This window comes from Ursus arctos, unplaced genomic scaffold, assembly GCF_023065955.2.
Source record: "Ursus arctos isolate Adak ecotype North America unplaced genomic scaffold, UrsArc2.0 scaffold_24, whole genome shotgun sequence".
Taxonomy (NCBI): domain Eukaryota; kingdom Metazoa; phylum Chordata; class Mammalia; order Carnivora; family Ursidae; genus Ursus; species Ursus arctos.
The window spans coordinates 41767601-41793495 of record NW_026622919.1 but is presented as its reverse complement, the minus strand read 5'-3'; the positions used below and the strand labels follow the sequence as shown (position 1 = coordinate 41793495).

General features: G+C 36.4%; 1 protein-coding gene across 3 annotated transcripts in view; it reads left to right on the top strand.

The window, feature by feature from the left end:
* The window catches only part of SSH2 (slingshot protein phosphatase 2), a 241197-nt gene that overhangs the window by 1256 nt on the left and 214046 nt on the right, over window positions 1-25895 (top strand). The gene's annotated exons all lie outside the window — the stretch shown is intronic.

The window sequence follows — 25895 nt, the reverse complement described above, 5'->3', positions numbered from 1 at the left end:
TTGCGCCAGTGGGGCGAAGTGGGTTATTCTAAAAACATGCAGATGTTTTAGAAGGAAATAGAATGAAAATATGAGCAATTGGAAAAACCGTCTTGAACTTCCTACAGAATTGTAATTTTTAAAACTGTGTTGGTGGATTTAGTAATTTCACGTTGCCAAAAGGTATTCAGTAAACACTGTACTACCTTCCACTGTAAAACATCAGGTGGTTCTTAATATTTGTATGTTCACTGAGGCGTGGGCTTTGATAGCTTGAAAATACGGTGATTTCAACATAGTTTCCTGAATTTCAAAATTTTGTTTTGTATCGTAGTGGTTTCTTTTTTTTTCCCCCTGAGCTTTATTTTGCATTTTGTGTGACCAAATTGACAATTATATCCTAATTCTGGAATTGATTATATGTCGGAGGTTAACTTGTATTGTTCCAGAGAGCAGAACTATGATCTTTGGGTAAAAGTTCAGGGAGGCAGATTTCCAATGATTGTAAGGAAGAATTTTGTAACAGTAAAGTGGACTGCCTTTCAAAAATAGTGAGTGTCCATTGCTTAACGTATTCAAAGAAGGACCTTTTGCCTGGAAGTTAGTATAAAGAATTCCTTCAGTGGGGAACTTCTAAGGCTTTTTCCAACTCTTAAGATTTTGTGATTTGACAATAGTTGCACTTCAAAGCTGGTAAAACATTTTAGAGTCCTCTGAAAACAAGTATCTTATGGATAGAAACTTAATAAACTTATTTTTATGTAGTATTTTGTGCTAGTTTTTGGAAAGTTAATATTCCATCAAACTGTCTTACTTCTCTCTACTGGTAAACCCTTTGAGGATGGTGGTCACCAGGACTGATTTTGCCTGAGAAAGCAGCAGTTAGTGGAGTCATGCAGATGCACTAGAAACCAGTATTATAGTAACATCATTTTCCTGGGCATTGTTAAAAATAGTTTATTCTATGATAATAACATACATATATCAAGTCATCATACCAAGTTTCTTGAGATGAATGATTAGTATACAGTAAGGCCATATCTACTTGATATGACTTAATTAGCCAAACCTTAATTATTAGAATATTGAGGTATGTTAATAGCCACTCTTGAGATAGGTAATTAAATTGATCATGTGGTAAGCTCAGTTGATGAGCTAACTGATTGATATTTCTACATCTACTTGCTATAATAGCCTGGTTATTTCAGCTGCTTATATGTGGCCCTGGGTGTAAAGGAATCCTGGGACTGGTGTGTGTATGGGTGTGGGTGTGTGTGTTTGTATGACTGATGAGCCAGTTACCTTTCCCCTTAAATTGTCTTCCTATTTCACTTCATCCAGAGCTATGTACAGCTGAGTTGTCTTATGGCTCTTGTGTTCCAATATTTGGCTGCTGTCTGACCTACATATATTTGCTGTTATATCTCTTGTTGCATGAACAGGTTGAGTTCTTTGTTTTAAAGGTGAAACAGAGCAAAAAAAAAAAAAATCTAGAGAATCATGAAAGGAGAGATTTAGTTTTGTGATACTGGAAATTTAGGTTTTTTTAATTAATAATTTTAAGCATTTTATTTTACTTTTTCACTATAGTGGTATATGGCATTTTAATACTGTCTTCAATATTCATTCACTGGGGATTAAACAAATCTATTGATCATCTACTGGGTATGAGTGATTATTACAGATAGTAAGGTGTATAAGACATGGGTCCCGTGTATCAGTATCATGTAATCTTGGGAGGGGAATAGGAAGAACAACAAATATGAGATGAGAGGGTAGAAAAAGAGTGAAGCAAATGATACTATATGTACATGAACAGCTAGTTAGTAATGGCCATAAGTATTGTCTGAATTCACGTTAAGATAAATTCACTAATAGTAAGAGCACTAATAACAATATCTCACAGTTCTTGAGTTTTTGTCTATGCTAGGCATCATGCCAAGTGCTCTATGTGAATTAACTCATTTATTCCTCACATTATGTCCGAAGGAAATTGCTATTATCCCTGTCTTACAGATGAAGAAACTGAGGTAAAGAGCTATTAAGAAATGTGACGTGTGTCCCTCAGCTGTTGAAGATGTATTTAACTTTAGAATCTTCCATCTTTTCCTTTGTGGTAATCAAAGAGACGTTCATGTAGTAGGTGGATTCAACGTCAGCCTTGAAGTAGGGAGAAATATTTATAGGCTGGGGTAGGGCCTGGGAAATAGTATTCCAGGTGGAGAGAAGCTGTATTGCCAAAATTTACAGGCAGAAAAGCACAAGGCATATCTGAAGGACTTAACTAGACCAGTTTGAGGAAGGATTTCTTTGGAAGAGTAGTAAGAGATAAAGGTGAAGAGGAAGCTGAGACTGCACAGGGACTGCTGAGTTCAGGAGTTTGAACTTGATAGGGAGAGTAATGGAGAGTCTAAAGAGGTTATTGAGCAGATATGATCACAGTGGTGTTTTAAGAAAATTGATCTGGCAGCTGTTGGCCAGAGGGGTTTGAGAGAGGCAGAGGGAGGCCAGGAGTGGAGCCAGTTAGAGGCTCTTACAGATGTGCGATAATAAAGGCCTAAACTGGGGATGTGAAGTGGTAATGGAAAGAAAAGGACAGATGTGAGGGATTACAGAGAAAACACAAAGGACCTGGAAACTGTTTGGATATAGGGGAGGAGGAATCAGAGATGCCAACTTTGGAATGTATTGTTCTTCTAAGATAATAGATGTTTCCTGATTAATAGGCAATTTAAGAATTATCTCTTTCTTTCCTTTCTGTTATGAAATTTTCTGAATGTACCTATGTTGATCCATGGTCATATAAACACAGTGAAATACCATAAAAATATTTTACTTTTGTGTAGTGCTTTATACTTCTCAGAGTGTTTTTGTGTTTGTGATCTAATTTAAATCTAGGAGAGCCTCATAAGTTATGCAGAACAGGTACCAAGGTTAAAAGATTTTCTGAAGGTTATAAAACTGGTTAGTGTAAGAACTGCACTAGAACTAAGTGCCTTGGCTCCTGATCCACATCTCTTTCCATGATGTGAAACAGCATATGAGTTTCCTATCCTGAGAACTTGACTGCCAATATAGTAAAGGAACCAAGACTTAAGATGCAATCGAGAACTCATACTCTTTGCAGCTCATTTATATTGTAACCTTAACTAGAACAGAATCACCTAGGTCTGTGCAAATCATTTTTAGGTGATACCCTTATTTGAAGCCTATTATCTCTTAGTTTACACATAATTCTTAAAATTTGGATATTTAGTTTTTCTTACTCTAAGTAGATTATCAACAGCAAAATAGGAATGTAAAGTGTGGCAGGTGCTGCAAAAAACAGGCTGCTTACAGTTCTAGGAAATGATAGCTGATGGTTTTATAGCAAGGGAGGAAGAAGATGATTTATAAATAGCTGGCATAAGAAAAATTTAGTAGTATGGATTATTTAATGTAAGGACAAATCCCTCTCTAAGACGCGGTGGTCCCTCAGAGCTACTATTATGTGGTCATAATGATGACCCTGAATAATCATAATAAGGCTTCATCTTGTTTTGTCTTCATTTAAGCAGTCAGGATTGAGTGATTTGTATTTTGAGATAGATATCCATCCAAGTTTCACTGAAGTTTTGAAACTTATGATGCACATTTTAGTTGGGGAAATTCATTTCCATATATGATGCTGGATAAATGAGATATTATTGAATTATATATATATTTTATATATATTCAAATATGACCACATCTTTCTCCCAGACAGAGAAAATAAAAAATAAAACCATAGCAAATATGAAATTGATTTGTCCGAAGTATAAATGCTTAGAAGTGATGCTTTTTAATTTTTTGAAGACAGCTTTAGAAACTTTCTTACACTATAGAAATAATACATGGTCAATGTAGGAAATTTTGGAAAATACAGAAAAGCACAGAAAAGAGAATGAAAGATATGTGCTGTACAACTGTATATATATTTTACATAGCTGAAATGCTGCTGTCTGTATAATTTTATATATTTGGTTCTTTTAAAGTTTGGTAAATATCATAGATACATATCTATCCATGTGCCAATATCACTTAAATGGCTGCAGTGGGCAGTTATAACTCATCCTAACCATTCCATTATTGTTGAACATCTGTTTTTTTCCCAACTTTTTTTTTTTTGCTATTATAAATCACATTGCAGTGAACATCATTGGGCATAAATATTACATTTGTTAAGATTTCAAGAAATATAATTACTGGATCACAGAGTATAAACAATTTTAAGAGTCCTGTTGCATATTTATACTTTCTAGAAAGGTTGTTCCAATTAACATTTATTTCAACCAGCATAACATTCATTTCTCCTAGCCTTATTAACATTGGATATCCTCATTTCATATATAATCAGTAATTTTCAAGGATAAAAAATAATACCTCATTGGTCTTATATATTTTATTACTAGACAAGCTGAATATTTTTCAGATGTTTAGTAGGCATTTCTGTTAACTTTTTAAAAGATAGTTTTATTGAGGAATAGTCTACAAAGCCTAAAATAAACCCGTTTTATAATTGTACAATTAGTGATTTTTAGTAAAACTGTATTACAGAGTTGTGCAACCTTCACTGCAATCCTGTATTTCCATCTTATGAGCTATTTGTTCATTCTTTTCAACCTGTGTATCCTCTTGATATATTACGAATATTGACTCTTTCTTAGCACTAATTGCTTTTTAATTGTTTGTATTGCTCTTAGAATAAAGTCTACACTCCAGAGTTTCGCTAGCAAGACTTTTAATGACCAAACCTTGCTTTACCTCTTCATCCTTGTCTCTTCCCAAGTTCCTGCCTTGCACACTGCTCTGTCAAGCTGACATGCCACGCTCCCTTTGATCTCTAGGCTTTTGCACATGCTGTTCCCTTTACCTGGAACACTTTTTCTTCATCTCTTTACCTGACTAATTCCTACTCATCCTTCAGGTCCCAGCTTAAATGTCGCTTCTTCTGGGAAGCTTCCCTGACTCCACTCTCAGACTATGGTAGGTGCTCCTTCTCTGCGCACCATAGCACCCTATACTTACCCATAGTGGCTCTTATCTCCTTAATGCACTTGTTTGTTTGCTTATCTCCCCACCTAACCTTTAAGCAGGGTCAGTAATATTGGACATGTGGATCAACAGATGATGAATTGATGAATATGGTATTATTTAGCAGACTTTTCCATTTTGAGTTCTTCCATTGTTTTTAAACATTTTTGTTTTCAGAAGCCTAAAGAATATGACTTGGGTACATATTGCTAAATTGTCCTCCAGAAAGGTTGACTCAAACTTTGTTGACAAAGTCTGAAATATATCAGGGGTCAGGTGCATAAAGATGTTGGCTCCACTGCACCCTCATCAGCCCTGAGTATCATCATCATCACCCATTTTCTTTATTATAATAAGAGCTGTTGTTTATTGAACACTTATCATGTGCCAGGCATTATGCTGAGTACTTTACATGCATTATGTTATTTAATTTTTACATCACTCCTGTGGTTTAGGTATTATTATTATCTCTGTTTTACAAAGAAAATTGAGGCTAAGGGACACCTGGGTGGCTTAGTTGGTTAAACGTCTGCATTTGGCTCAGGTCATGATCCCAGGGTCCTGAGATCGAGTCCTACATTGGGCTTCTTGCTCAGCGGGGAGCCTGATTCTCCCTCTGCCTGCCACTCCCCCTTCTTGATCAATCTCCCCCCTCCCAAGTAAATAAATAAAATCTTAAAAAAAAAAAAAAAAGAAAATTGAGGCTCAGAGAAGTAAAATGAGTTGCCCAAGATTATAGGCCTGGTGTCTAACCCCAGAAGCCTTTCCCTTCACCACTAGGATTTTATCATTTTAATTTACATTTTTTTCAGAGGTTAAACATTTTTTTTTCAAATATTTGCTACTATATGTTTTATATTCCCTGTTTTGTAAGTCATTCATGTGATTAACTCAACTTTCTCCATGGAGTTATTTTTGCCATATTGATTTGTAAATATTTTTTGAAGTAATCTCTACACTCAATGTGGGGCCCGAACTCATGATCCCAAGATCAAGAGTCACATGCTTTACTGACTGACCCAGCGAGGCTCCCCTGATTTATCATGACCTGAGCCAAAACCAAGGGTCCGGCGCCCAACTGACTAAGCCACCCAGATTCCCCTTGTAAATATTTTTTATACACTAAGAATATTAACCTTTTTCTATTATGTTGGACATTTGCTTTGGTTTTTCAGTTGCCATTTTGTTTTATTTGGTTTGTTTTGTTCATGGATATATAAACATTTAAAAAATTTTAATGCCATCAAAAAAATTTTAAAACCATCAATCCAAAGTCTGTGTGTGTATGTTTTCCATTGTTTTTCTACTTAGTTCAATTTTCCATCAGTAGAGATATATTCACCTTTATTTTCTTGTTTTTTAATAGTTTATTTTTATATTTAACTTTAATCATCTGAAATTAATTTTACTACATGGTATGAGGTAAATATTAAACTTATTTTGTTCCAAACAGTTAACAACTTGTCTCAGTTCATTTTATGAAACAATCGCTTATTTTTCTAATGGTGTGTAATCCCACCTATGGGAAATACTAAATTGGTGTTATAAGCTAAAATGTGTTCCACTGAAGTTCCATTGCTAAACTCCCACAGGAGTTTAGTTTAGTTTAATACATATTATTTAGTATTCATTTAGTTGCATGGACAGACAGTAAGCTTCAACTAGCTTAGGTTTTAAAATTTGACTCAAGTGCCTTGGGAAGAGTAAGAGCAGTCCTTTGGTAATCAAAAGGTATATTCAGGTCTCTTCTCATTTCTATCAAGCTTTAAGTGAGAGGGAACAGGGGCACCTACGTGGCTCAGTGGGTTAAGCTACTGACTCTTGATTTCGGCTTAGGTCATGATCTCAGGATCTTGAGATGAAGCCCCCCCCCCCATCCAGCTCAGCGGGGAGTCTGTTTGAGATTCTCTCTCTCCCTCTCCCTCTGCCCCTACCCCCATCAAATAAATAAATAAATCTTAAAAAAAAAAATGAAAGGGAGCAGATTCTAGATTATGCCCAGTCTGAAAAAGGCACCATGCAGAGCCCATACTGCCTTCCTATATATATAGCACCATTAAATACCGTCGCTGGTACCAGCAGCTTAGGGCTTTACTGTTTTCCATTAAATGCCTGGTGTTTTGTTGGCTTCACATTGCCTGGCCCATTGTAGGCATTCACATGTCCATGTTTTTCACTTATTTGTTCATTCAAAAAACTTAACTATAGTAAGGAAACTATTTCTCATATTAAAAACTCTGTGTGATTATTGATAAGACCTGTTACCAATCTGAAATCTGCTAGAAGTCAAGTGTACATGGGAGAGACTCAAAGATTCTTGTTAATCAGCAGATATTTAATGAGTGCTATTTTGTTCAGGTAACCCCATCCATTCTTCTCCTCTGGTTCTCAGCACTGAGTCCTTTTCATATACTTTTACAGACTGCCCTGCATTTTCTTGCCCAGCTCAGCGGCATAGCTGCTGTTCACAGTGTCCTTCATTTTCCTGTTTGTCAAGAGAAAGTCTGGTGAGGTGGTCTTGGCTCTGAAATGTAGTGAGAGGTCCCATGGTTCCTAAGATTTCCTGAAAATGGATAATATTTCACTTGACTGAGTAGGAGAGAATATGCTTAGAAACAAATGGTAGTATACTGTGTTCCAGCCTAATTTTTATGGATCTGTTTGATATAATTTTTTTAAAGAAGTAATTTAGTACCTTTTTGTATCCTGTACTATACTCAGTTCTGGAGATAACCTACTTATTTACTCATTCATGCCAGGATTGGGGATCCAGCAGCCAGTTAGTCCCTGGCCTCAGGAAGCTTTTAGAGTATAAGTGGAAGATCAGTATTAAAAAAGTAATTAGAGTACAGTGTAGTAGTCACAGATTACTTGTGATTACTTGTATCTCAGAAGCCTTGAGGAAGACAAAGAAGGCCAGCAAGGATTTCTTAGTTGAGCCTTAGAGAGTGAGTGGGAGTTGGCCAGCAAACAGAGGCTTGGGGGTGAGTAGCAGGAGGGAGGGAAGCATTCTTTTTTTTTTTTTTTAAGATTTTATTTATTTACTTGAGAGAGAGAGAGAGCATGAGCAGAGGGGAGGGGCAGAGGGAGAAGCAGACTCCCCACAGAGCAGGGAGCCCAATGCGGGACTCAGTCCCAGGATCCTGGGATCATGACCTGAGCGGAAGGTAGACGCTTAACCCACTGAGCCACCCAGGCGCCCAGAAAGGGAGCATTCTTAAGCATGAATTTAAAGCACAGGGCTTAGAAATGGCAGATGTACACTGAGAACCACAAGCAGTACAGTGCTCATGCCTTGCAAAGTGCAGAAAATAGGGCTGGAGAAGTAAACATAATTTTTCTGAATTATAACATCTATGCTGTTACTTTTACCTTTCATATAGTGTGTATATTCTGTTGGCTTTCCTTTAAAGTGAATTTGTTAAAATTTATGATTAGGGGCAAGAAACCTTAAAGTATAACTGTCCTAACAGCTACCATGTTTCAAGTGTTTGCTGTTCTGTAGACACTAGATTCAGTGTTAAACAGGCAACACAACAACCACTTGAAGGAGTACTATTATTGTTCCTATTTTGCAGATGAAGAAACTGATTTTCAGAGAGCTGTCTAGACTCCCCTAACTTGGAGTGGCAGAGCTGGTATTTAAGCTTTGGTTGTCTACTCAAAGACCAATTACTAGACTAAATTATCTTCTGGGTGTTAAGAGTTAGTCTGTCTGGGTGCTGTTTGATTTCTTCCTTTTTTTTTTTTTCTCGTTTTGTTTCATGTGTCCTGCTTCAGTTTGAATCACTGTGATTTGTGTCATTTTGCTGTGTATGCCTTAGTAATTGATAAATCATCTAAGAACCTTCTGAAGCACTGTGGGTTGATATAAGGCATTATCCTGGTCTTAGAATTTACAGGTCTGGCGGAGGAAGGCAGCTATAAAGTAAGCACGTATAACTGATAAAAGTGGTATAGTGAGTGCAGTAGGAGAGGCAAAATCAAGTGTGTATAGGGAAAAAGATATCATTTCCAAAGGGGATAATGGATAGGGAATGTGGAACAGAGTAATAGGGAAAGACGGAGGAGCAAAAGATCTTCGCCACTAAAAAAATTAAAGATGTGTTATTTACTTCAAAATATTAATCCCTTTCAGTTCCATTCATAATTAGAAGACAGTTTTTTTTCTACAGGGTGGTTATTGTAAGACATTGCTATCTAAGGCATGGTAGCCAGATACTCAAGATTCTTCTATCTTTGGAAAATGTGTGTTTGTGGTTGTTACCTTGCCCCTCGCCTATTCTTCCTCTCCCAGCTCCATACCTTGCCCTAGTTAAAAAAAAAAAAAATCCAACCTCTTTTCTACTGCTTCAGACAGATAGGGGAATGTATGAAATTATATTTTTTAAAGTTTAAGGAAAGACATCTTTGTGCAACTCAGTTATTGGAGCAGTGATTCTCCAATTATTGCTGCAGACATTTTTATAAAAACAGCAACAATTTGGGAGAGCCCTCACTTCACAAGTATGATGCTTAGTATATCTCAGGCAAAAATTTAAATGAACCGCATGTTAGCATCTCATAACGTATCTTAATCTCCTAAGGAAGTTCATTGATTCTTTGGAGTTTGAGAAAGCGATTGTGGTTTCGAAAAAAATAGTATCTACAATGTGATTCTAATAGACCATATGGTGGGGAAGCCGTAATGGTATTTTCATTTCTCTCTTCTTAGGCTTCAAATACCTATAGCAACATGAAGCAGTCCACTATAGTGGTTAAGAGTGTGGGGTCTGGAAAATATCTGCCTGAATCTGAATCCTGGCTTTACAATGTACTAGACTTAGACCACTTAACTGTTCTATGCTTCAGTTTGCCCATCTGTAAAATAGGGGTAATAATAGTACTTCTTTCACAGAAATAAACATTAAATGTGAGAATGCCTTACATTATGTCTGGCACCAAATAAGCATGCACTCATGGAGTAATTGTTTTTATAATGATGATGATTTACGGTTTATTAAGCAAATTTTCATTAGAACACACATTTGATGGGGAGCTTTATGACAATATAACTTAGTTTCTCTATATCTTTTTTCTTTCTTTTTAAAGTTTTTTACTCAGTAAGAGCTTTATTTTTTAAATCAGGGAGTCCCAGTTTCCATGGCAAAGCATGTTGTGTATGTTTTTGTAATGACCCTGGAGCACCATACAAAATGATTAATTCAAATGTAATCTTTAAAAATCTCCTTCCCTTGGGAGCGTATCAATTCACTAGGCCATGCTTAGTAGCATATTAATCTACTGGATGTTCTGCTGTATGGTAAGACAGATCATTGCAGGTGGTCATCTTAGTTTGTAGAGTCAAATAATAGACTGAATGTGTTGGTGTTTTTAATGATTGAGACTATAAATCATGTGGCAAAGTAGAACAGAAATTTACTGATATTTTTTTAAATATAGAGAATTTGAGGACATTGAATGTATTCATGGGTTTAAATATATCTTTGTACTAAGAAACAATAGGTGAGAAGAATGATCTGTCTAATTCAGCTATACCAAACAGTTGGCAGTTGAAATTGAATGCAGCTTTTAGAAAATGCAATTCTAAACCAACTGAATGAAGTCACATATGATCTAACAAGAGGTCTTTGGTTCAGACCTTGGCTACATTTTGATTATAGTTTTTATTATTGAACCCCATTAGAAAATACAAACAACCTATTTCTTCCTTGAGAGAGTACTGAAAAAAATTGCCCTAAATTTTCTATGAGCACAATATTTTGATTCGTCTTCTTGATCTGTCTTATACAAGCTGCAACTTTATCAACTCTGAGCATTTTTATGCTGATTCTGTGGTTTTCAATTAAACTTCAAAGGAAACTATACTGACTGTAAAGGAAGTCTGGTTAGGCAAGATGTGGCTGAAAAATCCAGGAACTCCTCTACTTGCTTACAAAACATTTTTGCAGGATATAGATCTTGAAAATTAAATATAGAGCTTTTAGGAGAAAGAAAATATTAGATTTCCGTTTAAGCACTGTTTTATAGAACTTTAATCCAATAGATTTTAAAGATTGAGAGAATTTTGTTAAAACCATTAAGTCTTGTGTGTTTGAAATGGTCTTATAGAAGGCTCTAGTGACTATACTTAAGACACAGGAAGATTTGAACCTCTGTGCTGCATGAGCTTGTTCAGAATGCCAGTCAGCCAAAAGTTAGAAATAGAGATGTTGCTCACCAAATTAGTCTTTGCTTTGTTTCCAGCTGTCCTTTCAGGTGATTCAAAGCACTTAGAGGAAGACTGTGTTTTAACAGGTCCCAGGCTTATTCTTTTTCTCATAGATTTTTTTCACTTTATTGGATTGCACTCATTTGCAAACATTTATTAAGCCCCACTGTGCACAAGACTTTATATCATTTAAGCGACTAGTACAGTTTACGCTTTTTAAAACAAGTTGCCTTCTTTTTTGAACACGTGATTTAGAAAACTGAGGTTCTGTGTTTTATTCTTTCTTCATTCTGCTGATGTACTGAAATATCCCATTTGATTTTGTACTTTTTTATTCTGTATTTTATTTGTTGCTCACATTTCTGAAATACCGTAATAGTGATTCTCTAATTAGAAATAATTTTCTGCAATAGTTGTGTAGACTCCAGAGTGAAACCTAATATAGAATTAGATCGTATATGCTCCTAAATTCAAAGATGAAGGAGAAATTATTGAAATGGACAGTTGCTTTTGGAAAATATTTGAATACACAGAAATGTTCTTGGAAAACGTGTGGGTCAATGGTAGAGAAAATTTTTTTGCCTTGTAAGATAGTTATTTTTTAACTCCTCCCTAAAATTACTAAGTTCTCTTTCCTCATTTTGCTTTTTGCCTACTTTACTTGATTTATTACTGACTTTCTGAAATACCATTTTGGAAGTCGAGAGCAGAATTTCTTTAAGATTATTAGGTAATGTGACAGTGATAATGAAATAATGAGACTTTTTTTTTTTTAATGCTGCTAAACCTTTCTTGATTATATTCCTCTGAAGAAAAACTATTTTATACACTGGCCCTCATTCAGTATGTTTCTTTCCTGCCAAATCCAGACCCAGAAGGGCAGTTTCCCCTCTCTGTCTATGTACTTGTTCTCAAGGAAGTAGGCTGCATTATGGCAAAGTGGTTAAATTGGCTTTAGGATCTAGACTCAGATTCTGGAGTTAAAATCCCAGCTCTTCCACTTACTAAGTGTAGACTTTGGGCAAATCACCTTTCTAAGTTTCAGTTCCCTTATCTTACAGAATTATTGTTGACTTTTGTGAAATAACTAAATGCTTAGTACAGTGTCTCGCACTATGGCATAGTGGCCGTTCACATACTGCTAGTGATTATTGTTGTTAAGTAGAGTAATTCTTTGCTTTTTGCACAGTATTACATAAATACTTAATTTTAAAAGATTATGATGGGGGCCCCTGGGTGGTCAGTTGGTTAAGTGTCTATCTCCTGATTTCGGCTGAGGTCATGATCGCAGGATCGTAAGATTGAGCCCTGCATCCAGCTCCAGGCTCAGCTGGGAGTCTGCTTGAGAGTTTCTCTCTCCCTCTCCCCCTCCCTCTGCTCTCTCTCTCTCTCTCTTTCTAATAAATAAATAAATCTCTCTAAAAAAAAAGATTATGGTAGTTTGGTTTCCAAAGCATATTTATTTTTGGTGACATATTTTCATCTTTACTGTATTGTGCCCAGTATGTACTACTCTCAGATGTGTTACTTTATGAGAAGTTGTATACCCTGGATTGAAATGGACACAACCATCTTTGTAATGGTAATGAAGTAATGTGTAACGAAGTACATTTGAAGATCGTGAAAACTGCAGTTTGTGGTTATTTATAATTACCATGAGAGCTATTAAAATTCTTTTCAGATAAAGATACAGTGAATTTTGTGCTGAGGGTATGTCCAAATTTAATGCTTAGTGGACACAAATGAGTGATATTTAACAATTCAGCCTTTATTTATATTATCTTCCAAGGAATTGACAAGAAATAGTCTTCTGGCAGTTGAGATGTGTATCATTTCTTGGAACTGCTTCTAGTGAAAATCTACATTATTTAGCTCTCCCTAATGACAACCATCTTGAAATGTTCCACATCATCATCCCCCATCTGTGACTTCTGAGATTTTTGTGAGATTCTGGCTTAATTGATTTGGATATTGGAACCCTAAATCTTTTACCAGTAATGTGCAGTGATGGTGCAAGCTTACCTTACTGCTAAGACTGTAAAATCACAACCCTAGTTTCTTGTTTGAGGGATCTTGGATGCAGTGGTTTTTATATTTCTTTGCTACTCCTTCAAGAGGTTTCTTGGACTTTTGATTACTATCAAAATTTTAGGGTTTATTCATAAATATTGCTTCCTAGGGTTTCACAGAATTTCAGAACTGGAAAATTGACTACTCTAACTCCTTATTTTACTGTTAGATAATTTCTAGAATTTGACTCCAGGGATAAAGTTTAGAGTAACTCATTTATTGAGCAGTTTCAGGAGAGTTTTTGCTGTATTAAAAACCCTGTATTCTGGGGCGCCTGGGTGGCACAGCGGTTAAGCGTCTGCCTTCGGCTCAGGGCGTGATCCCGGCGTTATGGGATCGAGCCCCACATCAGGCTCCTCTGCTATGGGCCTGCTTCTTCCTCTCCCACTCCCCCTGCTTGTGTTCCCTCTCGATGGCTGTCTCTATCTCTGTCGAATAAATAAATAAAATCTTTAAAAAAAAAAAACAAACCCTGTATTCTATCTTTGGTAGTAGTTGATTGGAGGTTTTCTGGGATGGTAGGCATTCAAGTGACTACCTGGGTTCTAGGCCAGACATACATTGAAAAGTAATACAGAAGATCACACATTTAAATGTGGCAGTGGGATTAAGCAGATGAACAAAATTAGCAAAGCTGGCCACATGGGGCCTGTGGTAATTTGGAGACTGAGAACTCTGTTGTCAGGGGCTGCCTATTGTAACCAAATAAGAGTGTAGACCCAGTGTTCTCAGTGAAATCTTCTAGTTCAAGAAACACTAGTGATGCAAATTGTTATGTGAAATCTCCTGATTTTTTTAAATGTTGGCAACTGAATTGGCTGGAAATTATTTTGGCTACAAGTAACAAAAGACCAAGTTTGAACCATAAGAATATTTCTGGTTTATCTAACAAGTCCAAGATACGTACTCCAGAACCAACTCAGTAGCTCGACAATATCATAAGGATCCAAGTCCTTTATAACTTTGTGTTCTGCCATTAATAATGTAATGATTCCCATTTTTATGTTTGTCTCCATATAAAAAAATGTCTCTTGTAGCTCCAGCTAGTATATCCATGTTTGATGCAGGAAGGAGTAAAAGGTATGGTGCCAGCAATTAGCTATACCTTTGATTAGGAGAGCATAAGTTTTCCTGGAAACAAACCCCCCATTCATAGCAGACTTCTCTTTTAGTCTCTGGCCGGAACTAGAATTACGTGATCGCCCCTTGGTGCAAGAGAGCCTAGGAAGGCAAGTATATGACTTTCCATCTTAATCATTGAGTGGCAACAAGGGAGAAGGATCTTTGCAATAGCTATTGTCAGCCTTTGTCTATCATAACAACTGATGAAGATTTAAAGGAATGTATCTTGAGGGGTGAACAGAGCTTATCTGTGGCCCAGATTTATCTTGTGGGCCACCAGTTTGTGAACACTTTATAACAGTACTTTTTTTCTTTCCCATTTACTATGCACTCCTGGCTTCTATCAGTTAGTTGTTTAATTAGGTTTCTAGGATAACCTGGTGGAAAAGAGACTTTTTTTTTGTAATGTGGAAAGAGTGCCGAACTTAAAATGAGAAAGCTTGAGTTTATGTCCTGGTATAAAGACTTACTAGCAGAGTGATACTGGACCAGTTTGCTTGATCTTTCTGAGACTCTCATGCCCCATCTGGAAAATGGGCATATTGCAATATAGCATAGTAGTTGAATGTGGAAGCTTTGGATTCAGAAAGACCCAAGTTGGAATCTTACCTCTGTCAAGCAAGTTGCATGATCTCTATACCTGTTAATCCTTTTGTAAAATAGGGTTAATCGTTGTACCTACCTCACAGAGTTTTTATGAAGACCAAATGAGACACAGTTTAGTCCTACCTTAGTAGAGTTCTAAAGTTAGCATATAAGGCAAAAACTAAATTATAGTCAAAATTATCTCTGAAAAAAACTCTTAAATCACCCATGAAGAATAATATATATGGTTTTGGGCATACAACTTGTAACTGAGACTGTCTGAGGGGATGCGGTTTCTTCCATCTCATGCTCACTCTGTGACTTGCACTTCTTGAATGTAATTGCAGGTAAAATCATGTGCACCATAACATAACTTATATTTTCCTTCATATTTACTCTCTTCTAAGCACATATAATCAAATTAACATAAATGAAATGCACATTTGATGCAACTCCAGAGTTATTTATGGGATACTCATCATAGAACCTGGCCCTTTTAAGCCTTCAATAAATGGTAGCTGTTAATTTACCATCGGTACAGCATGTGATGTGTGAGGATGAAGAATTGAATTTGTCCAGGGCTCATCTAGGCTCCTGATGTGCAACATGGACCAATGAAGATTTTTTTTTTCTGTCACACCAGCTAAAAACTTAAAACAGATAAAGGAATAATGTCACTGTTGAGGAATTACAACAAAGATTATTAGTTGTATTTCAAGGAAAAACTCTAACATAACTGTCTCTAAATATAGGCCAAAATTAACATGACCTAAAAAATATATGCTAATTTTCTTTTCTTTTTTTTTTTATTGTTTAAATTTTGAAGTATATCATTTACACAGAATGTTTTTAAAGAATATTTTGATTGTGGGGGCGCTTGGGTGGCTCAGTCAGTTAAGTGTCCAGCTCTAGTTGGCTCAGGTCATGATCACAGGGTCCTGTGATTGAGCCCCTCATCTGGCTCTGCGCTCAGCAGGGAGTCTGCTTGAGATTCTTTCCCTCTCCTTCTGCCCCTCCCCTCACTCTCGTGTTCTCTCTCTCTCTCTCTCTCAAATAAATAAATCTTTTTTAAAAAAAGAATATTTTTATTTTGGGGCACCTGGGTGACTCAGTCAGTTAAGCATCCGACTCTTGGTTTGGGCTCAGGCTGTGATCTCAGGATCCTGAGATCAAGCCCGTGTTGGGCCCCCACTCAGCCAGGAGTCGACTTCCCCTCTCCCGCTTCCTCTTCCCCTCTCCCAGCTTGCGTTCTCTCTCTCTCTCTGATAAATAAATCTTAAAGAAAAAAGAATATTTTTATTTTAATGCAAAATTTTTTTGCTTCCTTTCAAATTTATGATGTAAAGGTTTTCCAAAGGCAAAGTGATATTAAGTGGAATCTAAGATGTTAGGAAACCCTAATGGTAAAATTCATCTAGGAGTTAGGATGTTAACATTAAGGATGTTAAACATTTTCAACTAAAGCTGTAGTGACCCATAAATAGTTACTGGTGATCTGTTTCACAGTGTTGACACATATGTCCAACAAGATCTTATACCACTGACAAAAAGTACTTTTTTGTACTATATTTGTTGCTTAAAATACTTTGGGACTTAAGTTGCTTGGGTCAGATTGTAGCACTCAAATATAATGAATCATATATAGGGTAAGGTATAAATATAGTTTAAGAAATTGCAATATAGGAAGACAAACAGAATCCCCGTTTTTCTGAGGAAGTATTTATTTTGCAGGTTAAAATAGGCAGGGATGCGACCTCTGAATGTTTTTTTTTTTTTTGAGGATCCAAACTTATAAAGTAAGAATAAGAATGTTGGGGCACCTGGGTGGTGCAATGGTTAGGCATCTGACTCTTGGCTTCAGCTCAGGTGGTGATCTCAGGGTCCTGGGATGGAGCCCCGTGTGGGGCTCTGTGCTTGGCTTGAAGTTTGCTGGAGATTCACTCTCCCTCTCCCTCTGCCCACCCCTCTCATGCTCTCTCTCTCTCTGAAATAAATAAACCTAAAAAAAAAAAAAAAAAAAGAATAAGAGTGATAGACAGTAAAACTCTAAGAGCAATAATATGCTTTTTTTCAAGTGCTGTCAGGTGTTTTCTACTAAATGTAAAGTTGTCTAAACTTGCACCTTATCACTTGCTGCTTGGTATAGGGTTGTCTTGTTTTTAAACAAAGGAGGAAAATCTTGTTTTAAGGTGACTCATATAGTGATGTAGTATGTTAGTAACAGGGTGGTGTTTCTTTGCTCAATATGAGCACTAGTAATAACAGATACTGGCAACTTTCCCATAGAATTTAATTCATATTTCGGAATTCTTAGAATCTGTGTATACAGGGACCAGGTTCCACAAATTATCGATTGTAAGCATGTTTAAGTATCACTGCTGTGTGATCATGGGAATTTAAGGTGTGGCATTCATAATATATGAGTTATAATTAGCTTATACTTTTAAAATTTGAAATATCTCTCAATCTCTCTTATCTGTGATTATTTTTCTCCTACCGTCCTTTGGGACCCAGTGTCTCATGATTGGATGATTTATCCATTTTACGGTTAATTAAATTCAGCTATTGATTCTTATTGTATGTTTGGCTTTTTTTTAAAGATCTTACTGTGGTTATGGAATGAGGTCTGATGGAAACTTGATTTTGCTATCTTTGTAGTGGTACAGATATTGCCATGATATCTAGAAATACTGTTTGCTAATAAAAAGGGAACAGGTTTGGATAACTGGAAAGATATATAGACATTTATTTTCATAGTTGCAGAGATTTAGAGATTTTTATGATTTCCTGTAGGAGAAGTTGTATTAAAACTTAAACTCAAGCTGTTTTTACAGTAAAGATGAATATAGTTCTTAATAATCTAAAACTAAGAGAGGTTTGGAGAAACTCTTAATGGAAAAATTTTGGGAAAGGATTGAAACCTGATTAAGATTTTGGCAGGGTTAATGCATTTGACTGTGATTGATTGGCAGTCTTAGATTAGAGAGTTTTTAAAAGTAAGAAAATGTTTAAGAGCAGATGTTGATGAATAATAGCATATTTGGTTTTGGACCTTAGTTTTTTCTTTATTTATTTGGAAGATTTCAATTAGTTAAGGAGATCCAGGTTATAGGATAATAAGACTAGTTCTTTTGACAAACATAACGGAGCTTATATATTTGAAGCACTGTTGGTCTAGTCCCTAAAGAAAGTAGACAACACACTTGTGCAAGTGATACAATATTTACTTAGCATCTTTGGAGCTCCTTTTGTTGGCTTTGCCCTCAGTTCTTTTCAATATCCCCAAGGGTAGCAAATCTTCCTTTGAATGTAAATTTGATTTTTGGCAATAGCCAGAAAAATTTTTATCCATATCTGATGATTAATAATTAACCAAAACCAAAACATCTTAATTGAGTGTCTTTTATATTTCAGGCCCCAGGGGTACAAGAATGTCTAAAATATAATCTGTCCCTGCCTTCAAAGCTGTAGGACAAGGTTTGGTGCTTAATCTTAGGGCAGACAGCACATCTGTGCTTGTCTGACTTGTCTAAGGGTTTTGGCAGAGTGATACAGAACAGGGAAGGGGACCCTAAGCCATGGAGCCTAATTCACAAAATTAGTAATTTCAGTAAAAAAAAGAAAGGAAAAGGGGGTGCCTGGGTGGCTCAGTCTGTTAGGCATCCGACTCTTGATTTCTGCTCAGGTCCTGATGTCAGGGTTGTGAAATCGAGCCACTCCCCCCCCGCCCCCCCCCCCCCCCCCCCCCCCCGCTCTCCTACCCTCGTCAGCTCTGCACTGGGCATGGAGCCTGCTTAAGGTTCTCTCTCTCTCTCTCTCTCTCTCTCTGCCCCTCCTCTCTCTCCCCTTCCCCCCCCACCCTCTGTCCCTCTCTCCCTCTCTAGAGAAAGAAAGAAAGAAAGAAAGAAAGAAAGAAAGAAAGAAAGAGGAAAGAAAGAAAGAAAAAAAGAAAGAAAAGGAAAAAAAAGAGAAAGAAAAGAAGGAAATGAAAATAGGCTTGTCTACAAGATAGTAAGATGAATTTTTGTGAATCAGGAACTGGCTTAAGCATTGTTTCCAAGCACATATTCCCAAATGTTTCAAGTAGTGGGATATCATAGGACCTCTCAAATGACTATTTGGAAGGAACATTCATTTAAAAATATACATTCTGTTTTGTTAAAAAAGAGACTTTCATTAGTTTATTATTTTATATGTTTATGTTGAATTCTTTATTTTACCTTGAGAGACATTCTCAAAAAGTATTCACCATGTAAATTAACATAGCTTGTGTCTATTGTTTCCAACCTCTCCTAGATGCCTCTACCACTTATTTTTTTTTTTTTTTTAATTTCTAGGCTAAAGAAGACAGCCTTCTCTCCCAGCAAATATGAGGGGGGAGGGAGGGAGAATGAGGTAGTAAAACTGAAAAATATTTTGAGCTGATCCATCTCAGAGACAGAGTAGTTAAAATTAGATACTTCCCCCCCCCCCAATGATGTTAAGTGATAGATACAGCCTTCAGAATGAAAAGAACAAATTATTGAGGTTGTTTTTAGGGGAACAGGAAGTGGATGATAGATAAGATGAATTTATAATTTATTACCCAAACCAGGGAAATAATGGAATGAAAGGGGTGCTAATAATCATTTCACCGTGCAACAGATGTTAACTAGAATGTGCAAATGGGGACATATGGTGACCCTAGTGATAGAACTGGAATTTATCTTGATATTATTGGGTGAGTTTTCACCGAGGGGAAAAACAGTCTATTTGGAATTTGTTCCCATTATATTATTTTGAAACCACCTCACCTAAGTTAGTAGTTTTTTCTCTTAGAAATTTTACACACACACACACAGCATTATATTGGGGTTATTTGTTTAAGGGTCAGCCTCCCTCAGAGGTCAGGAGCTTTTCTTGTTCATTTTTGTGACCCCCCCTTAGTATCTGGAATATAAAAAAATATGACAGTGAAGGAATGTTAATCTTATTTAATTATAGACTTCCTAATTACTAAAATAAGACTGTTGTGGGGCTGATAATTTTACCTACCCAGCTTGAATGTATTGCTTGTACTTTATAGTATTAAATAGGTTGAGAATGAATATTTAAATTTATAGGCTGTGTTTTACATTTGTTATAGGGAAAATTTAAAGGCTGGGAATAAAATAACATATAATTAAACTCATGAAAAAGACCATTTGGAACCAGCAGTAAAGTGGATAGGAGTGTGGTTGAACTGACTTTATGAACAGAAGAATAGCATGTGCAAAGGCAAGACAGTATGACCATTTGTAGAAATACAGATGATTTGATTTGACTAGAGTGGAGAATATATCAGGTTGGAACATGGAGGGAGAAGAGATATAAGATACCAGATCATAAGGAGCCTCACATGATACGTTAGGAGGTTGAATTTTATCCTGAAAACCGTGAGGAAATATTGAAGAATTTTAAGCAAAGGAGTAATGTGATCAGATTTTGCACTTTAGAAAGGTAGCTATCTGGAAATGTATTGGAAGTCATATATAATTAGTAAATTGGTGGGCAGAGGGAAGAATGTATATGAATGTGAATGAGTATTGCCTCAGTATTTCAGGTTTGGCAGCTGGTTGGAGACTAGTGCTATTCCGGGGCCATTTAGATGGTAGGATGGGAGATGAACAGCTTGAGTTGGAGGTATATATGAAATAACCAAGGGAAATTCCTAAGTTGGATAGATATATTTGCTGATAAGCAAGGAGACTAGCTGGAGACCGAGAAAATAATTGTGACCACTTATTGAACTTTTGCTTAAATGTGTAAATACTTTGCAAATGTGTAAATACCTGTGGTAAATACTTTATGTATATCATGTCATTTAGTCCTTATGACTAGTTATCATTATTCCCATTTTATAGATTAGGAAACCAAGATCCAAGTTTACACAGTAAGTCGCCGAATCACTTGTTGACTCTAAGGCCAGGTTAAAACCATGAGGATGTGATTGAGTGATTAGGATGAATGTATAGGGTGGAGATAAGTGGAGGACTGAGAGGTGACTAAGGCCTGAAATTAGTGAAGCACTAAAAGTGGAGGACAGTGGAGGAAGAAGATCTTGCAGATAAGACTAGAAAAGAACATCAAGAATAATGTTACTCAAATTATGTTCCTCAATTAATTTGTCATTTAAGATGGTTCTTTAAAAGGGAGGGAAACGTTCTAGAGTCAACTAAGTTTGGGAAACACTGCAGGACTCCATCTTATAGAGTTATAATGAACACCAGCATCGATATGAGAAATCTGAGAAATCCTGTAGTAAGGACATCTGTTTGACTTAATACCACATTTTCCAAATCTATTTGATTATGAGCCTCCTCCCCCCCTTTTATTTGCATACATCCCATTTACATCCCAAAACTGAAGATTTCAAGTGAGTGGGGCATCATAGACTGTAAGCAAAGAGGGAGTTTCAGGAAGGAAGTGGTCACTGTTGGATCATTTGTCTTAAAGAGGTCAACAGCATAGAAAGAGTAGGCAGTCAGTCGACTTTGGCACTTAGGGCCCTAGTGACCTGTGTGAGAGCAGCTATGGTGGAGTGGGTGGTCAGAAGACCATTGTGATGCAGCAGGTTAAAGGAAAAATGAGTGATGAGGAAGGGGAGGAAGCAAGCTGACCGTTCTTTCCAAAACGGAAGCAAGCTGACTGTTCTTTCCAAAACCTTGGCTCTGAAGGAAGGGAGAAGAAAGTAACTAGAGGAGAGTGTGCGGTGAAAGAAGAAGGGCTCTTTTGTGTTATTTGGGAGAGATTTGAGAATATGTCTCTGCTGAGGGGCAGGAGTCCTTCGGCAAGAAAAGGGGTCCAGATGTGGTAGGGAAGAGCAGATGATTCATGAAGCAAGATTCCAGAGGAAATGGGAAGAAAGAGGTTCCAGAGGACAGATGGAGAGATTAGCTTTGGAGGGGCAGAAGTATTAAACTGAGTTCTGATACAGTAATGCCCTTAGGGGCTTCTTTTCCAAGTAGGAATGTGCTCTTGGTGTTTTTGTTTGTGTCTACTTTTTATAGTTTTACTGGATCTTCTTTCTTATTGTCAGCTGTCACTTCCTACTGTCATTGTGCCTTCCTCTATAGTCGTTTTTTACTTCCACTAATTTGCTGCTTTATATCCGCTTCCAACTAGAAAACCAGGATATTGGGCGCCTGAGTGGCTCAGTCGGTTAAGCGTCTGCCTTCGGCTCAGGCCATGCATGACCTGGGGGTCCTGGGATCGTCCCGAGTTGGGCTCCCTGCTCTGCGGGGAGCCTGCTTCTCCATCTGCCTCTCTCTCTCTCTCTCTCTCTCTCATGAATAAGTAAATAAAATCCCAAAAAAAGAAAAAAGAAAAGAAAGAAAGAAAGAAAAAGAAAGGAAGAAAGAAAGAAAAAGAAAGAAAGAAAACCAGGAAATCAAGCTTGGCAGAGTTGAATAGGAAGTAAGAATAAATAAACTGAAGGTCTAAAAAGCATGTACCCTCTACCCCCAAGGGATGGAGTTTATAAGTTTGGGGACATGTCTTTCCTGTATTTAGAATTCCTTTTTTTAGGGGAAGCGTTAGGGCGGAGTTGCTTTCAAATGTCAAATTAAACAGAAATACCAGATAAGGAACTTCTAAAAGTTTTTTAATGTAATATATATTTACTATTGAAAATGTCTACTATCTAATTTTTTGAATTCTAAAAGCCATTTTTCTCATCTTAAGAAGCTTCTTGATGGTAGATATCTTCAAGCTATAGATTGTTCATACAAAATATCTTCAGTTTGAAGGTGTTTTTTAACTAGAATCTAGAAAAGTAATGGGATGAACAGGACAAAAAGTATTGAATTATAGCCATTAAAATGTGCAAAAGTAAATATTTTTCAGTTAATACTACCCGGTATTTGTAGTTTATACTGAAGCCTTTTGATTTAAGTGGGTCACTATATAACAATGAGTCCTTTTCTGTGCTTTTATGGCTACTTATAGTTCTTTTGTCTACAGCTGGACATCCCTTTCATTCAGATAAGTCTAGAAAATCTGTAGTTAACCTTTGGACTGCTTTTCACAAGTCATAAGTTTGGAGGCTTTTTTTTTTTTTTTTGCCCTATAGCAAGGGTACCTGTTCGACATTTTAGAATTTATGTAGAAATGTAGATTAGATCTGGTCTGGTGGGTTTCATCTAGACAGCATAGTGCAGGGAAATGTTTGTCTTAATGGGTTTTAGGACTGTGTGTTGTTAAACAGCTCTTGGGTGACTCTGGTAGGCACTAATGTATGAAAACTGCTGGTATAGGGGATCCATCTTATGATTAAGACTGACCCAGCCTGTTTCTTCTATTGAATGTGGCAGAAGTATCCATGGTTAGAACCTAAATCAGATGAGTACATGTCCAGGTGTTTTTCATAGGATGATCTTTTAAAGTTTTGATAAGACTTACCATTTTTAAACAGCTGTGTTGAAATATAATTCATAGTCTACAGTTAACAAATTTAAAGTATTCAGTGGTTTTTGGCATATTCATAGATATGTGCACTTATCACCACAGTCAATTTTTGAACAATTCAACACCTCAGAAAGAAACCTTGTACCTTTAGTTGTCACCACCCTCTCCTTCCCCTCTCCCCAATGCTAAGCAACTGCTAATCTACTTTCTGTCTCTATAGATTTCCCTATTCTGGATTTTCAAATGTATGGAATCACATACTATGTTGGTTTCTGTGACTGGCTTCTTTCACTTAACATAGTATTTTCAAGGTTCATCCATATTGTAGCATGTATCAGTACTTCGTTCCTTTTATAGCAGAATAATATTTCATTGTATGGATATAACACATTTTATTTATCCTTTGTTCCACTGATGGACATTTAGGTTATTTCCATTGTTCAACTATTATGAATAATGCTGCTATAAACATTTATAATTTGGAGATATATTTTCATTTCTCTTAGGTATTTACTTAAGGAGTGGAATTGCTAGGTAGCTCTGTTTAATTGAGGACCTGCCAGTTTCCCAAAGCAGTTGCACATTCCCTGTAAAGGAACTTAAGTGTAAAGAGTTCTGATTATTCCTTGTCCACATTAGCACTTGTTATCTGACTCTTTAATTCTAGCCATCTTTTTGAGTATGAAGTGTTATCTCATAGTGGGTTTGGTTTGCATTTTTCTGATGGCTAATGATATTGAACATCTTTTCATATGCTTCTTGGCCATTTGTATATCTTCTTTGGGGAAATGTCTATTCAGTATTTTAAGATTGGGTTATTTGTCTTTTCATTTTTGAGTTATAAGAGTTCTTTATATATTTTAGACACAAATCCCTTGTCAGATACATGATTTGCAAATATTTCCTCCCATTTTCTGGGTTGCCTTTTCACTTTCTTTAGGGTATCCTTTGAAGCACAAAAATTTTTAATTTTGATGGTGTGTAATTTCTGTTTTTTCTTTTGTTGCTCATGCTTTTAATGCCATTTCTAAGAATCCTTCACCAAACCCTGTGTCATGAGGATTTGCTCCTGTTTTTTTCTAAGAGTTGTTCTCTTACATTTAGTTCTTTGATCCGTTTTGAATTAATTTTTATATATGGTATGAGGCAGGGACCCAACTTCATTCATTTACATGTAGCTATCCTTTTGTCTCAGCACCATTTGTTCTTTTAAAAAAACTAGACTCAATTTTTATATACAAGTGCTTTTCATTCTTTTAAGTTAGAAGAATGGAAATTACCTATGAAAGAATATATATGAATTATTTCAATTGTCTTTCTTTATAGTGACTTTTTCTACCATTTATGTGCTTAAGATTGCTGCTAAGACTACAGAAATATAAACCATCAAAATATTTGGTTTGTAAAAATTACTAGATTTTTATTTTGCTTTCATATAGATCCCACCCCAGAGAGTTGCCTAATTTCCAAGTTGTCTCTGCCATGGAACTGAATCTCATGTATAAAGCTCCAACTCTTGTTTCTTGGGTTTTGGAGGGAAAGGAATACACTTAATGTCTGATTCTCTCCACAGTCCTTTCCAATCATTCCATGGGACCATGAAGCCTTCCCACTCTTGAGCTTCATAGAGGTAGGCTTTTTCTTGCTGGTATCTTTCAGTTCCTATGGTGGAGTCAAGTGCAATCTCTAGTCACAGTTCCCTTCATTAACTTCACATATACTAGCCTATAAAGCTATTATGCATTTTGTAAGATTATCCTAATTTTTATGAAAGATGAGGAAGGAAATGTTTTCTTCACATTAAATCATAAGCTGAGAGTACTTCTTTTTTTCCTAAAATTACCATTTAGTAATAGAATCTGCCAACCTCCAGTATAGATGACCATTATTTTGTTTTATTATTACTATTTTTATTTAAATTCCATTAGCCAACATAGTACATCATTAGTTTCAGATGTAGTGTTCAATAATTCATCAGTTGTGGAGTGGATAGGGTGATGGGGTAACTGGGTGATGGGCATTAAGGAGGGCACGTGATGGGATGAGCACTGGGTTTTATAGATGACCATTTAAAAATAGGTCTTATTCCCTGTGCTATGATGACCAGAAAGTTTCTTCTCTCCAAAGAGGAAGAAATAAGAACAATGAACATTAACTGAGCACTTACTCTTTGCCAGGCACTGAGCTCTTTATGGGTATGTTGTCCTTACAACAACCTTCTGAGGATAGATACTATTATCACCCGTATTTTACAAATGAGGAAATTGAGTCACCCATAAGGGTTAGAACAGAGTCAGAATCTAAGCATTCTGACTTCAGAGCCTTAACAGCTCATGCCAAAAGATTGGCCTCTCTTATCTTTCTTGTCTTAAACTCCAGTCTTGAATTCTATATCATTTTTGGTGGGCCTAGGAAAGAGGATCTAGAAAATACACCTGAAATGCCTTGTATT